The 15,615-nt window shown below is 43.6% G+C and overlaps 1 protein-coding gene and 1 long non-coding RNA gene across 6 annotated transcripts in view; one reads left to right on the forward strand and one right to left on the reverse strand.

Annotated features, from left to right (window-relative positions):
* Positions 1 to 5,723, reverse strand: part of ESRRG (estrogen related receptor gamma) — a 414,670-nt gene extending 408,947 nt beyond the window's left edge. For 3 of the 4 annotated variants that reach the window (XM_064164517.1, XM_064164515.1, XM_064164516.1), the window contains exon 1: positions 5,001 to 5,135. The gene's annotated coding sequence lies outside the window, so the exon portion shown is untranslated. Of the gene's footprint in view, positions 1 to 5,000; positions 5,136 to 5,693 lie in introns of those variants that run through there. The other variant, XM_064164518.1, reaches the window with a different exon arrangement.
* On the forward strand, positions 5,275 to 10,320 carry LOC135186628 (uncharacterized). 2 transcript variants are annotated; one of them, XR_010307065.1, is made up of 3 exons: positions 5,275 to 5,465; positions 5,700 to 6,442; positions 7,086 to 10,320. It is a non-coding gene; the product is annotated as an uncharacterized LOC135186628 (long non-coding RNA). The 2 variants fall into 2 exon arrangements; XR_010307064.1 differs by having other exon boundaries at positions 5,700 to 10,320.
* The last annotated feature ends 5,295 nt before the right edge of the window (positions 10,321 to 15,615 follow it).

A 15,615-nucleotide genomic window follows, 5' to 3' on the forward strand; every position in this document is an offset into this window, starting at 1 on the left:
TTCAAAGCAACTGCCACTAGATTCCCCAACAGAAAAGCTGTTGGAGGAAAGTTCCATTTTCTTTCCCCTAATGGTTCAGTTATAATAAGAGATCTTGCTCGGATATTTAAAAGGGAAAAAAATGTATTATAAAGGATAGGCTCTGCTCAACTTGTATATGCAGGCACAGGTCTGTGCTTGCCTAGACTTGACTCATAACAAGGTTTTCAGAGAAGTAGCATCTCCACTATCAACATGCTAACAACAGCATGTGCGTGTGAAGATCTTGCACCTAATCTCCTTGTCATGTATGCTTGTAGTAATCCAACCGATGTCAAGAGAATGACGCAGATGATAAACTAATGTATCAACCTCGACTTTTCTTTCAACCTCAATATGCAAAACACTCATTTAAGTAGTCCACTAAGCTGTAGCTTCCACTAGAAACAGAAACCTGCAGACGTTTACAGGAATATCAATTAAGCTGAATGGGAGCTCTGCCATTAACATTGGTGCATGTAAGTTCGGACTTTGCAAGTCTGCCTGAGTTCCATGAGGAGGAAGTTTTCTCCAAGGTACTGAGGACAATGGATTAATATGCCATTAATAGGTGAGCATAATATGGACAATGTCCCCACAATTTCATGGCTTTGGCACAGGCACATGGGCATCCTTGGGCAGCACCCTTGCCCACAGTGAGGAGACTGAAGTATCTGGGAATGCTTGCAGCATGCAAGTATCCAGCGTAGAAAAGGTCTATTGCTAGACTAGAAATATTTTGTTTCCCCTGCACCAGGAAATTCTGCCTGCATTCCAAACTTGGAACTCCTGTTCCTCTCATTCTCAGCTTTTAATACCTTGAATTATATCATAAGCTGGCATACCATATAGGAAATTGGATCAGATTGGACAAGCCCCTCTAAGGAGGACTGACACCTACTGGCACTGAGTTTCAAGTGAATAGGAAGTTATCTCGATCTCGAGCCTTGTTCCAAATAAAGCATATCCCTGTTCATCCCTCCAAGTGTGCGAAATTTGTGTGCCAGATTTGGAAACAGAAATAAATTCACTCATTCTGCCTGGTTGTGTCTTGCTTTGAATCAAACTCTCAAAGAGCAAAAATTCACAGGAAAGAAAATGTTGGCTTGCACCCTTTTTGAACTGCAGTGCTATTTTATCCATTACTAATGAAGCCTTGGAGGAGGAGGGGAGATTACAGGACATGCATGCCTATTGCCCAAGCAGTCCCAGCTAGATAGCATCAACAGTTGTTCTCCTATTTTCACAGTGGGAAATGAGCAGGTACTAGCTGTATAGGAATAATCAAGAGGAATCTAGGTCAAAAATCAAAGCAAGACTGCTTTGTCCATTTGACAAAACTCACATGCAAACACAATACCTATGTAAAAACAAGGATCTTACTGGTAACAGTTACCTCTCACAAGCTTGTTAAACGAGCATGCAAACATTGGCCTACCTTGAGTAAAAGACACAATTCCTTTCCTGCGACTTTTGAAATGGCATTCAAAATCAATATAAAATTGCAATATTAGGAAATTTTATAATCATTTTTTTCCAAAAGGCAGACTTGAAAGGGTCTATTGTTCATGGGTAAATCTTCAGTTAGTTTTTCTAGTACTGGTGGTTCAATCGAAAGATTTGCCAACTGCCCCCTGGAGAAAACTGAAGATCTGCATTTAAATGGAGATATAGTATTTCCAAATGCACAGTACCTGCAAGGCAGATACTGTCAAGGTGTCTTAGTGAGTGGATCTCAAATTGTATTAGATACATTTCAGTGCTGTAACTATCCTCATTTCATAGGACTAGGGCTATTTCCATATAATTTTTCTGTCTGCATGCTTTATAATGTTTGTCCTGCTATGTCAAAATTAAACTCCCATCCACAACGAAGCTCTCACAGACCAACAATAAGGAATTAGAACCTTCCATATAATTTTCTGATATGGACAATGAAGACTGTATTAGATAGCTTGACTAGAAATCTTAAATAATTGAAAACTCTGATGACTTAATAGAGTAGTAAGCTTGGTTTACAATGCAGTCAATTTAGAGCCATAAAAACACTGTGTAAAAATTTTATCTTGTGGTTGACCATTACGTCTCCTATTCATTATTCCAAAGTATTTCAACGGCATTTTTCTTCATCAGTGTGGCTGCTGGCATTTAGCACCCACTCACTAAATGCACGTGATTTTCCTGGAACAGCTTTAGGAAAAAAAAAAATAAATCAGTAGATCACTACAAAACTGTTCCTTGTTACAATATGCATCTTTTCACATTCTGACTTGAACTGACTTCATGTGCAGCAAAATACCTTCTAAACTGCCGAGACATAACTACAATAAATCAAAGCCATATATGTGAAGTTGAAAAGACCGGTGTAACTACTGATCCTGACACATCAGAGCACCAAAAGGAAAGAAATAAAAATCAAACCTCATGAATACTTCGTTGCTAATGTGCAGGAGTTCAAAGAGCAGTGTTCCTCTTAGGAAAACATCTCAATTTTCATATCAGAAAAATCATCCTAACCTTCCAGAAAACTTTGTGTGAGTATCCAAGGAAGGCAGAGAGAAGGTTCAGAGTGCTAAAGACACTCGTGATGGGTTTCAGACACGTAGGCGTTAGTCCAGGCAGCCTCTCACTGAAATGCATGTTGCAATTGAAATGTCCCTGTAAACAAGGTTACTGCGAACGGCCCAAGATATCCTTCTCAGCAACACCTTCACCAGGAGCCCTTCAGCTGTCTACTTAGTTTGTTATACCTTATCTCACAGCTCTGACATCCTAATGCTGATTCAAATTCAGGATTCAAAATGAAAGATGAAATATCTCTAAGATCACTTAATATTGAAATACCGTTGCAGTAATAAGTGGTGCCAGGCTTGAGATAGGGATATAGTGCTCTAGTGGTAACCTTTTAATTTCTGACAAAATACCATGGAATAACTGTGATGCTGCACACACAGTTAATGCAATTGATTTGTTTTCCTTATTTTGATAATGAGCACACTGAAATGTCATGTTTACCTTTTCCTGCCCGCAGCGCACTTTAAACTAAGTCCTCTAAAAGGAGACTTGCCAGATTCCTGCACAGGCATGAAATGCCTCACACAACAGACAACCTCCCCCTCCACCCAGCACACAGAACCATGGCTACTTTGATGGTATGAAGACAAGGAAGAGCATAGCCAAATGAGTCGCTTCGTCATTCTAAGTCTTCACATATTTTCAGTGGAAATGCAACCCATGCTCCTATGTATAATTTCACGTAGGTGATACTGTAAACTACTCCCATTCTGAAAGTGAGGGTAGGTATGCTACACCAGAACATTATGTCATCGGAAACAAAGCAGGGAAGTTAACACCAAAATGTACTGGACAAGTTTTACACTTTGTATTTGAGACAGGGTGGCTAATAAATGCCTAAAACTTTGGTGGCTTTACCCAAAGGGCATTCAGACTTCCCTCCAGGCCATAAATAAAGATAGGTTGAAGTATGAGTGTCATCTGTTTTTTTCTGTTGGTTTGTTTGCTGTTAAGACTCTCCTTAAGAGCAGAAAAAGAAAAGATGGGATGGGAGGGTAAATAGGGGAGGGAATTACAGGAGAAAAACCCAAGCTGCTCAGCGTCTACCTTCCCACACTACCATTCACCTTCATTTTCCTCTCTTTTATATTCTACTCATTTTCACTTGCCTCACCCATTATTTAGTCATCTCCTAAAATGCAGTCCTCTCCTCTTTGCCATCATGAGAAACATATTAACCAGAAGTACTCAGGAGCGCTTCCTCAGCAGCCCTTCAAAATGTACCTCCAGACCACTCTCTCCTTCACAGCATTAATGCCCATGGGAAAACAAAAATTATTTAAGGGGGGGGGGGGGGGGGGAAAGAGGGAAAAAAATATAAAAATCCTAGCACCTGGGGCCCATTCAGACTCCCATATGCACCCACTTCTCTAGCCCCCACCCCCGCCCTTTCGCCGGGTCTGGGAGGCTGAAGTGCCAGAATAAGCAGGCAGCACGCTGACTTTCCGCACTTTCCTTCACCCCTCCTGATTCTGGGTGCGAGCAGCTCCGCTGCTTTTGTGCGTGTGTCCCCGGCGTCAGCCCGCCCGGACATGGGTCCGGCCACCGGGGCAGGGGCAGAGCACAGTCCGGCTCGTCCCGCCGCCGCTCCGGCCCGCCGGGCATAGCCACAGGGAAACAGTCCGCAGCAGCGATGCCCTCCTGTCCGCTTCCAGCCGGGCCTGCTCGGCTCCCGCAAACCGCTCGCATAAGTGTTTCAGGCAGGAGAGAGATGCGAGGAAACGACGGGGGCGAGGACGGGCTCCTCCAACCCCCCAACCTCTTCCTGCCGGGGCGGGCGGGCCCCGCCGCTGCCCGGGCCGCGCCGCAACCGGGACACTTGGGGGCTACCGAAAGGGCAGCGCGGCGTGGGGGCGGGTGGGGAGGAGAGGGGGGGAAGGAGAAGGAGGGGTGCAGCGCGACACGGGCAGCCGTCACGACATTCTCACGCGCCCCGGCACCGGCTTTGAGTCTAGTCCCCGCTCCCAGCCGCCAAAGTCACCCCGGGACCCCGGCCCCAAACTCTTGCTGCCTTGTCACTTCCCCGGCACTCCTGACCCTGGGCAAGGGGGAGAAAGGCAAAACCCTACTGGGGTAAGATCTGCCAGCAGGGATTAAAAAAAAAAAAACAAACCAAACACAAATTAAAAAATTCATCTCCTCCCCCACCAAGGGCCAATAATTTTAGCTAATTGTCCGAGAGGCGAGAACCACAGAGCCGCGGGTGGCCGGTGCTGTTGTGCGGCTTTTCACGGAGCTGTTTTTCTTTAGGAGAATGACTCTGAGCAAGTGCAATTGGCAAGGTCTGAAGGTGGAATGGGGGGGTGGGGGGAACGCTTCTGGCAGCGGCTCGTCTCCAAGCAAAAACATGCCCCCGATGCAATGTCAGCTCGCAGAGGCGCGGGGTGGGGAGGGGGGGCTCGCTTTACCTGGTCAGCTCAGAACCGCAGGCAGGTTAATCAGGTGAGTCGTCGGGGATTTTAAAGAAGCCGAAGCCGGTTTCTTTGCTAGGAAAGTCTACAACACCATGCAGGGACATTGCAAAATCTTTACACACGCCTCCTTTAACTGGGCTCCCGCGACCTCCGCCGGCGAGGGGGGAGCCGCCAGCGGGCGGCAGGCCGCACGGCGCCGCGGCGGTGGGGCGGGGGGCGTAGGGGGCAGCGGTGGCGGCGGTCCCGGCCCGGCGGGCGGTGAGTGGCGGCGGGCGGGCGGTGGTGGCCCTGCCACCCGCGGCCCCGGCCTCGGCGGCGTACCCGGGCCTCCCTGCCGCCTTGGTAGCGCCGGTCCGCACTCGGCCTGACCCGGGACGTCACGCCGCCTGTCTGTTTTCTCAATGATAACTTGGCAGGAGAAGGGGGAAGCGGCCGGGTTTTTCCTGGGCTCGTTACCGGGTACGTGCACGTTTCTTTTGCATGCGGATTTTTCTCCCCCCACACCCCCCACCCTTTTTTTTTTTTTTCCTCCAAAGCCAAATAATCAAAAACCCGGGACAGGAAATCCGGGGCGCGGCGGGGGCTGCCGCCCCGCGATGGTGGCGGCCGCTTTGCCGGCGGGCGCGGGGGAGCGTCGGCGCGGCGAGGGGAGCAGGCATGCGTTCATCTTTGTGTCTTTCATTTTACCTTCAGGGTGACATTCAGTGCCAGGCGAGCCTCGCCGGTCACCGCCAAGTCCCACCTGGAAAAAAAAAAAAGAACCAACCAAAAAACCCCCACCAAACCTAACGGAATAAAGCCCCCACCCCAGCTACCGAAAACGGGAGTGCCACCCCCCTCGGCAGCCCCGATGCGGGTGGCCCAGGCTTGCCGGCGGCGGACGGGACAGCTCGCCCAGGGGACGCGGGGACACACACAGAGGCACGCAACACGCCGCCAACCGCCAGCAGGCCATTTGCCGGGCCTCCGCGGGCCAGTTCTGGGGGAGGGGGGCACCACAGAGATTTAAAATCAATTAAAAAAAAAAAGAGGGGGGGAGGGGAAGTCAGCAGCCGAAATGCAGGCGGAAAGCAGGCGAGGAGCAACGCTGCTGGCGGTTGCAGCCGCCGCACCGCCGCTGCCGTGCAGGCCCGGCGCCGCGCCCACCCCCCATCTGCTGCCAGCCTCTGCAGGGGAAGGCGGCGACGGGGGGCACCCCACATGCACAGGCTGTTGTGGCACCAAGATGAACTTGGGGTGCTCCCGGGGGCTGTGGGGCAGGAGTGAGACACGGCGGCAGTGTGACAGATCGCTAAACACAATGGCGTCCCTGCCGAGGAGAGCGCAAGAGTCCCGCAGACCCTGGCAGGATGTAATCACCGGTGTTTGAACCATCTTGCCCTGCCTCTGCTGCTAGGGCTGTGGAGCAGCTATTTCTGAAAGCTGGACGTTTTGAGGTAAAACAGACCGAGCTTAGTTCTACAGCATGCCCGAAGTCAGTGTGACCAATATGCGCACTATGAGCAACATTAGTAGTGGTAAGGGCTGGCAAACCACCTGCCTTTCTCTTTCCTTCATTTTTGTAATTCAAGGTAAAATCCCGAATGTCTGTATGAATAGTCCCCTGCCATTCAGGGGACTTTTTACATGTTGCACTTAACGCACGTGCCCAAGAGTTTCCAGGAATAGGCCTCGCTTTAAAAGAAACTACCCGTGGTAGCTCATACTGAAACACCTCTGTAGCTGAAGATCAGCTGTTACACACACACACACTGATAACATCGCACAACACCTTCACAGTGACCACAGAGCATCCCAGCAGTGCCCAAAGTCAAGTTTACCTCTTCTGCGTTGCTGTTCTGCACCACTTCTTACAATGTTACAACACAGTTCAAACACATGCAACTAACTACTGCAGTAGAGCTCCTGAAGGGACACATGTAGCAGGGCTGAAACTAAATTAGTTTCTGCAACTGCCTCTGTTCGGTCTTAATATTAGCATTAACGCATTCATTTTCCTCATTTAAATACAATACAAGGGAAAATTGCCTTTGCTTAATATTGCTACTAATCAGGTTTTGCTATTCCTGTTTTTATAAGGGAGAAGTTAGTGCACACCTTTTGTGTTGCTGGAGGACTCTGCTCTCATCAGCATCTTATTTTAAATGGTGAAGTCATCTGTTGCAACTGGAAAAAGGGAACAAAGGAAATCCTCAGAATATAATACTGTCCAAGCACCACTCTAAGGAGTCTTTGGTGGGTTTTGGTTTGGTTTGGGGATGTTTGTTTTTTGTTTGTTTGTCTGTTGGTTGGTTTGGTTTGGTTAGTTGGTTTGTTTGGGGATTTTTTTTGGTTGGTTGGTTTTGTTTTGGTTTTAACTCAAAAGCTACTCAAGATGCTTTCTGGCATGGCTAGAAAGATAAGTTTGTTTCATGTTCCTGTATTGGAATTGTTTTGATCTGCATTTATGCTAAAGTCTTACCTGTCTTTACTGTCTCAGCAGAGCATAGAGCTTACTGAAGCAGCTTTTTGGTAGACTTGAAAAGCACTGTGTACAGCTTGATTGTTGTCTGTATTTTGTCATTCATTTTTAAGTGAGGCTCTTCTGATTGATGTGGGGAATTTTTTTGACAGGATGAAGTGTATGACATAGCTACCTGAGATGCCACTTGTAATTATTCCGTACCTCAGCTAACAGGAAGATTTTTACTTGTGATTGTTACACTTTTCAAAGTGAATTAGTTAATCAAATTGCTATTTTTGGAATGCACTTAAAGGAACATTAAAATGTATTAATTTCATTAAAATAAATGAGCAAATAGGCAACAAAACAAGTATTAGTCAAATAAGCAACATCTCACCAATGGAGCCAGATTCAGCCCTAGTGAAATCAACCAACTTGCACATGTCTACAGCATGTTTAATTTGGCTTCCACAGCCACACACCTGACACTTTTATTTGGTTGTTGAAGGTGTGTGTATTGAAAATGTGTGTGAGCCATGCTGCTTCTTCACTGTGATGCACCTCTGAAGTTAAATTCTCCTGTTTTCCATTTAGCTCAGCTGCACAGTCCTGTCTCATACGCAGTTTTTGGTGTTGAATGTACACCACAGACAAGGGGAGGCATTCCCAACCCCAGTGTTTAGTCTAAGGGACATGACGTGTATCTGAAGTGAGGGTACAAAGAAAGGGATTTCAGCAAAGACTGTTCACAACCAATTGCATATATTCTTCAATTAATAGGCTGTACTGAAGTCTCTGCTACTATCTTTCATTACTGCTGTTACTCATGCCAGTGAGGGTAGAGGAAAGGTTGGTACGTCTATAATCACACATTAATTTGCTATGTAGATATATCCTAAGAGCCTCTCAGCTCAAGGAAATTATGCTGAAATAAGGTCAGATGTGAATGTAAAGCAGAACTGTGTTCAGATATCTTATTCATTCTGGAATGACCAAGTTGTTTCCTGGTTTCACTTAATCCACTTTCAAAGTGGATTAAGATAATTCAAGAAAGTGAATTCTGATGCTGGCATGAGATTTGTCTACACATGGTTTTAGTTGAATATAATTACTGCAGTGTACCTAAGTAAGTGTTTTGAAGTAATTTGATGTGTAGACAAATCCAAAGTCCCACAGGTGAAAACAAACATCTAGTCTTTCTGTATAACGTGAGGTTAACTTAGCCTAATGTTTGTCCTACTTCTTCTCTTGTGAAGCATATTTAATTCATTAAACCACAACAGCTACATGTTTATGGTCAATTTCAGGACAGCAATGCCACACACACTCCACTAAAAGAAACAATGTAACCAGGTTATACTCTGAGTACTCCTCAACTGCCTTAGAGTGGACAGTAGTTTCTTTACTGGATGAGATATCTGGTTTTCAACCATACAAATTCTGAGTAAGTTTTATAAACAAGAGGGAAACAAACACCAAAGTTCTTCTCTGTCTTCTTTAAACTCTCATGATCCATTTGAACTTTGTCTGTGTACCATTCAAAGCAATAGCACCCATGCTAATTCAGCAATATTAGTTCCTGAGTAAGAAACCTCTCAGATTTGCACAGAAGGGTTTGTAGAACAACGGGGCCTTCAGAAGGCACTTTAAAAACAGGGAGCTAATTTATAGTTTGCTTTCCAAGATCCAAGTTAGTAAGAACCTCCCTGAAACTCAGGCAGCTACAGTGCTTTGAATCAAGTGTGTTGTATCACTACTGGCCTACAAGAAACTTACCAAAATGATCAAAAGACACAATTTTCTTTGCAGCTTTATGCCAAGCAGAAAGTTTGTCAAATGTCATTTGGTCTCTTTCTGTGCTACAGATCTCCCTTAGAAGAGAGGTGACTCTGTCAGGAATTAATACTCCTAAACTTTAAGGTTATTTGTTGGGGATTCTTTTAGGACAAAACACACAACTAGATGAGAGAGAAATTATGTAAGCTCAGCTAGTGAAGCAGTCAGGTTTTCTGAAAGAACCACAAAACATAAAAGCTAGATGGTCCAAACTGCTGACCCTTTAAACACTAACAATGGAGAAGCCAGTAACAGCTCTATAGCAAAAAAATACCTGACTCCTACTTTGTGGGAAAGGCAGAGAGTACCCAGAGGACTTTCCTTGTGCAGATGAAGTATTCTTACTACTCCATGGAACATGGCAGTGATGCCTCATGTAGCATTCTCATCCCTAAGCTTGATTTGTGATTATGAGCATGGTTTTGCTCTCCTGTGCTGGTCTGGGTTGAGGGTATAGGGAATGGATTTCATACAAGTCTTATAAGTCTCTTTCACATCAACCTGCCTATTTTAAGAATGACAAAAAAAGTTAAAACATGGATAAACATCAAACAAAAAACCATGTTCTTGAATTCTGCCATGCTGGGTAACTTTGACCATGGGTTTAGACTTGATATTAAAGTTCAAACTAGACTAGATTAGAAAGCAGTGATTGTTTTGGACCTCAGAAAAACATGCTTCTTCTGAAATCCCACTCTTGTAAACAGTTCGAATAGATTGTTTTATACTCTGCTTCCACTGAGAGGTCTCTGAACATTGGAGGCACCTGCAGTGGTAGGATATCCCAGGTTTTCCCCACTCCTGGCATTACAGGGGAATTACTCATCCAGTGAGAAAGGTGTTTTTAAATGTCTGAGATGATGGCACAACAGGCACAAGAGGAAGTCTCAGCACACAGCCAATGCAATGAAATGAAGGATCCTCTATGGGAATTGGTTACTAGTGCCAGTGTTTTATATTTGTCATAACAACCACTGTCTGTTTTGTTTTTTGTTCTAACAATGTGAATTATGCATTAAACATTAATACAAGCAAGTGTACTTTTCTTTTGATCTTCAAGCATAATCATTTCTAATGAGAGTTTATACATGAGCATTGAAACAAATCCCTGAGTCATGTGAATTTACATTGGTTTTACTCTGTGGGAAAGATATCCCACATGGGTTACTCATGTCTGCAAACCATAGCATACTTGTAAATCAGAAGGAAAAAATGAGCGTGCATTTGGCTGTTGGAACAGAAGTACCTGCATGTAGACATTTGGCTTGTATGCTCATTGTAATGCAATGTTAAAAAGTTAATTTATCAGAGATCAGGATTTGGGGTGGGGCCCTCACCTAATATGAGATCCAAGTCTACTCAGAATTAGAAGGTTGCCTCTTAGCTTCTGCAGTCCGGCTTCTCGTAAGAACTGAGCCTAGCATCAGAGGAATTTCAACTAACTGAGAAGTAGTAAACCAATTAGAATTTGGCTCTCTTGATATAGACAAAAGTTGCCAAACTGCCATCAGCAAGTAATAATATCGCAAGTACATAGCAGACAAACTGTACAGTGCTAAGTGGCACCTTTCCAGGTGCCCTTGACAACCAGCTGCAGTGCAAGGCCGGCCCAGTCTGGACCAACTCTAGAACCTGCTTTGCCATATCTGATATCTGCTGCTGTCATTTTAACATCAGTCACAAACACTGCATTCCATGAAAATATAAACACTCTGGATTGTGTAACTCCCAAGACAGTTATTTAAAACACAAACAATTTAAGTCCTTACACAGATATGAAAATAACCAGCCATTAACAGCCTACACTTAAGCAACTGTGCTGTATGTGCAAAGTACATGCAACATACTTGGAAAAGCACAGGCAGAAAACAATGCGTGATGTGCCTGATTCCTGTGCATATGGGCACTGATGGGCATTTCCAAAATGCCTCTTGCCTTGCCAAAGGAGATCTCAAAGCCAAAGATTGTGGAAGAGGAATAGCTGCCAAGAACGTATTATGTTTAATGGCAGATCGTCTCTATCTATGATTCAGGTCATATCTCAGGAATTCTCAAAAGCCCATTAATGTGTTTTATTCTTAATGTATGTGCTAAAGTACTCCTGGAAGGCAGACATCCACAAGTACCCCACATAATTCAGTGTTCTCACAGGAGACTACAGTCACACGCCCTTTTCTCTGGCTTGACTAACCTTAAATGCTGATGGTAGACTTTCAAAAGAAGGAGTGGAAGAAGCCTTCATATAGAACAGTTTATAGATGGAAGAAGAGGAAACATGAAACCCTTTACCCCAAAACTTGAATTCTCTAATGGTGGTGTTTGATACAACAACTGACAAACTGATACAACTGCAGTTGAGAGCTGCTGTGAATCTTTGTTACAGAATCTCAATACCCTTTGGAATTTGAGTCTTCCCTGAAGTTGTAGAACTTGTGCATACTAAGTCAAAAACTGAAGAGGTCAATATCAAATCATAAAAAAGATTAATAGGTCAACATCAGATCTTAAATAATTTTGGACGGAAAGACATCAACTCCGTCCTTCCCCTTCTTGAAGCACATTGTCATTATCCAGCTCTAAAAGTTCAGTGAGTCGTCTGTCTTTTTGAAATGCATAAGTACATCCCTAGTCACACGCAGAAGGCTGTACTTGCAAAGATGTGATAGATAGAGGTAGAAAATGGTGTATGGAAGCGTGTAGGAAGGACTTTCTTAGCATCGGTAAGGGTGACAAAGCCTGTTGGACCATGAGTTCCCACATTGTGATCTCACTCTGGAATGCTTGTTAAAACACTCCTCTGCACTTTGGCTCATTTGGTGCCCAGTAAAGATGCTGGTTTCTAGAGCCCTAATTGAAATGTGCTGGTATGAATTCATCTCTCCTCTTATACCAGTGGGCCTCTAGCAGGAGGCCAAGAGGCCAATGGGAAGGAGAGGACATCCATTTTAATCCAGTTCATGATGGAAAGTTATGAGAAAAATGAAAATATCCCAGAGACTTATATTGAACTGCTTAATCTGAGTCAGAACCTTGAATTCCCTTACTATACATGAATGTCATGGTATGAGAAGTCTTCTTCAGTAATTAGCTGGTCAGAGCCACAAACTAGAAACAGGCAGATAGACAGGATCTCATGAAATCTGTGGATTTATACCAGTTTATACTATCTGGGGATCAGACCTTCTATTTCTAATTAAAAAATGGGAAATTGCCTTTTTTTTCCATGATACTTTGGTCATACTATACAGCAGTAGCAATAAACCAAGAAACTGTAAATATTTATGTAACTAAGAAGCAGAACCAATGTGAAATCTTTAGCAAGGAATTCCTACAGCCACATTATTATGTATTTCAGCATTGGAGCCATCTGGATTGCTGCTTAATTTCATGACAGCAATGTAAGCTCATTTTTTTGCTTCCATCTTTTCAGTTGCCATTAAGGCTGCAACCTTCCCATCCTCCTCATGAGCTAATCTCCCAGTACCACCCCAGGAAGAGTGAGTGAAATTACACCATGAGTGTTTTTCCATGGGCGGATATCTACATGTGAAGGGAAACAATTGAATTATAATTACAATTTTGAGACTCTTGAAGTTAATTTCTAGGCAGTGCAGAAATTAGTGGGACTTGTTGCTGCCAGGAGCTGTGTGCTCTCCTCTCCTTCTGATCTTAGCAGGATTATAGGATTACAGGTGCTCAACTTTTTGCAGAACTAAGTCCCAAAATACCAGGTCCTTCTCTTGTTCCATAGAAGGCAGCGTAAAAGACCTGCTGCCTTCAGGCCCAAGTGAGTTGTGCCTGTGTTGATGCAAAGCAATTTCTACAAAAATTAGGGTAACTGCTTTGGATTTGCACTAACAGAGATGTGTTCTCATTAGGTATTTATAGCATAATAGCATTGTTCAGGGTATGAAGGTAAATTTGTTAAGTGCTGTACAAAACATTTCATCTGATAAATTTCCTGCATCCAGAAGCTGTACAAAAATGATTGCGGAGGGAGGGTGGCAAACAACAGGATATCCTGGGAAGAAAGTACACCAGTAATTGCAGCAAAGGCAGCCAGCTACAGAGGCTTTTCCTTTGTGCAGGGTAATGCTAATTCTGCTAAGGAGGTGAGTTGTTTATTTCATTTTTAGCTATGATCTTTCCACTTCATTACTGAATCACAATTTGTTAATAGCTTACAAATAGCAACTTTATAAAGCTTTAGAAACCTTGTTGTATCTAAGACAGTATGTACCAATTTATCTAAATATCTATACAATAAATATCTATAAATCTAAACCTATAAAATCTAAATCTATAAATCTAAATAGTTATAAAATAAATATCTATAAATCTAAATATAAAATAAATGTCTATAAATCTCAAGGGATTTCCCATTGGAATGGGCTGCTCAGGGAGGTGGTGGAGGCACCGTCCCTGGAGGTCTTCAAGAAAAGACTGGATGAGGCACTTAGTGCCATGGTCTAGTTGACTGGATAGGGATAGGGGATAGGTTGGACTGGATCATCTTGGAGGTCTCTTCCAACCTGGTTGATTCTGTGATTCTATGAAATATAATAGTACATCATCTAGTAGGTTGGGGGGGGTTCTTTTGTGTTCAATTTTGCTGGGTTTTGTAAAAGAAGTTTAGTAAAGGAGGGATAATTTTTGTTTTTGCTTTTGTTTTCTTCAAAGATGCAGGAAGGGATATAAAGGATAGTCCCCAAGTATGTATATATCTACTTGTAGATAATGAAATAGAAAATAAAAGATGCTTCCAAATAGTGCCACTCATTTAATCTGCTGTGTAGTTGGATGTCAGAGTTTCAATCATCTACACCAAAACAAGGAGACCCACTGCAGAGTACCTGTCTTTTCAGTTTTGGGCTAGACAATCATAGCCCCAAAGAGATGAGGAGAACGATCAGACTTCCCTGTGTTGCCCCTCTGGTCAGATGGCAGCTCTACTCCAAAGAAGAAACAAAAAAAAAAAAAAAAAGACAAGGGAAAAATACAGACGTAGCCACCTGGTGTTGTCTTCTTGCACAGAAAGAAGGAGGCAGGGGAGGAGGGAGCCGGTGTCCAGCCAGGTGTGACAGGACTCACAAGCCAGGCTGTTGTGCTGTGTGTCCTCCAAACAGGCTTTTGTGAGGGAAGGCATGGGGAAACTAATATTAGGGAAATGTTTCTCTTGCAAACACCTCTGCATTCCCATTCGCCTTCTCCCATGAGAAGGCTAAGGATGCCTCCTATTTGGATGAAAGTTTTCAGCCTGGTGTTTAGGTTGGTGTCTGTGTCCACCACCATAACACAAGGCATATGTAAAACATCATTAGTGGACATGTTCTTGAAGTTCTCCTTCACTGAAGGCAGTTCTCATTTTAGTTACAGGAGAATTAAAGGAAATCAGTCAGAGAGGCTGATATTACTGGCTTGGTTATCAAACCAACATTTCCTAATACTGTTCTTTCTATGTTACCCAGAGTTTAATTGTACCCCCAATTTTCTCTAATCACTTATTTCAACACAGGTAATAATACTAGTATTGGATATCATTACATGAGAGCAATTTTACAAGCTGGAAGACTCCACCGTAATGTTTTGCTGCTAGGTATCTCCTGAGTAGTAGAGCCATTAGCTCATGAACACCCCTCCAAGTCCTTCTGGAGTCATTCTGAGAATTTCAGTGACCTCTGTTCTAGGCCTCCTAAGTTGATCAGGCTTGAAAGCAATTTGAACAGCCACAGTCAGCCCCTGCTCTGAGCCTCTGGGACATGGGTGATAGCTAAGACTACAGAAAAAACTTGTCCACAATCAGCAATCAATTATTTTAACAGATATAAAAGCATATTCCCAACCCTTATTTGTTGCAGCCATATGCACAGTAAGATACTGGATTTTGCCTAAACATTCCTCCTCCCTTCTTTTGTCAAATAGTGACTTTTAAAGAGACTAGTGTATTCATTTCTAGTTGTTAGAAGACTGCTACTCTACATGCCTACCTGTGTGGACAGGTTGTCTAAGTTACCAGGGCAGTATAATACCCAGGAACATCCAGGAACACTTTCTTCTGTTCCAGAAGTATATGCTGCTAGTTGGGACAATTCTTTAGGAAAAAGCCAAATGAAAAGGGCTTTTCACTATTTTCTACTGCACCTCATTTTTCCTCTCTTGACTTTGTGTTACTTCAGAGGATGTACAATGTGGGATGCCAGTTTTCCTCTCCGTGACTTCAGTGCTACAAACTGCCACACAAGAGCAATTCCAATTGGTTTCCAGTAATTCTACTGTTCTACTCACAAATACAAGAGTTAACATTCAAAAAGTTATTTAGGTGCTGAAAAG

The sequence above is a fragment of the Pogoniulus pusillus genome, chromosome 25 (assembly GCF_015220805.1).
Source record: "Pogoniulus pusillus isolate bPogPus1 chromosome 25, bPogPus1.pri, whole genome shotgun sequence".
Taxonomy (NCBI): Eukaryota; Metazoa; Chordata; class Aves; order Piciformes; family Lybiidae; genus Pogoniulus; species Pogoniulus pusillus.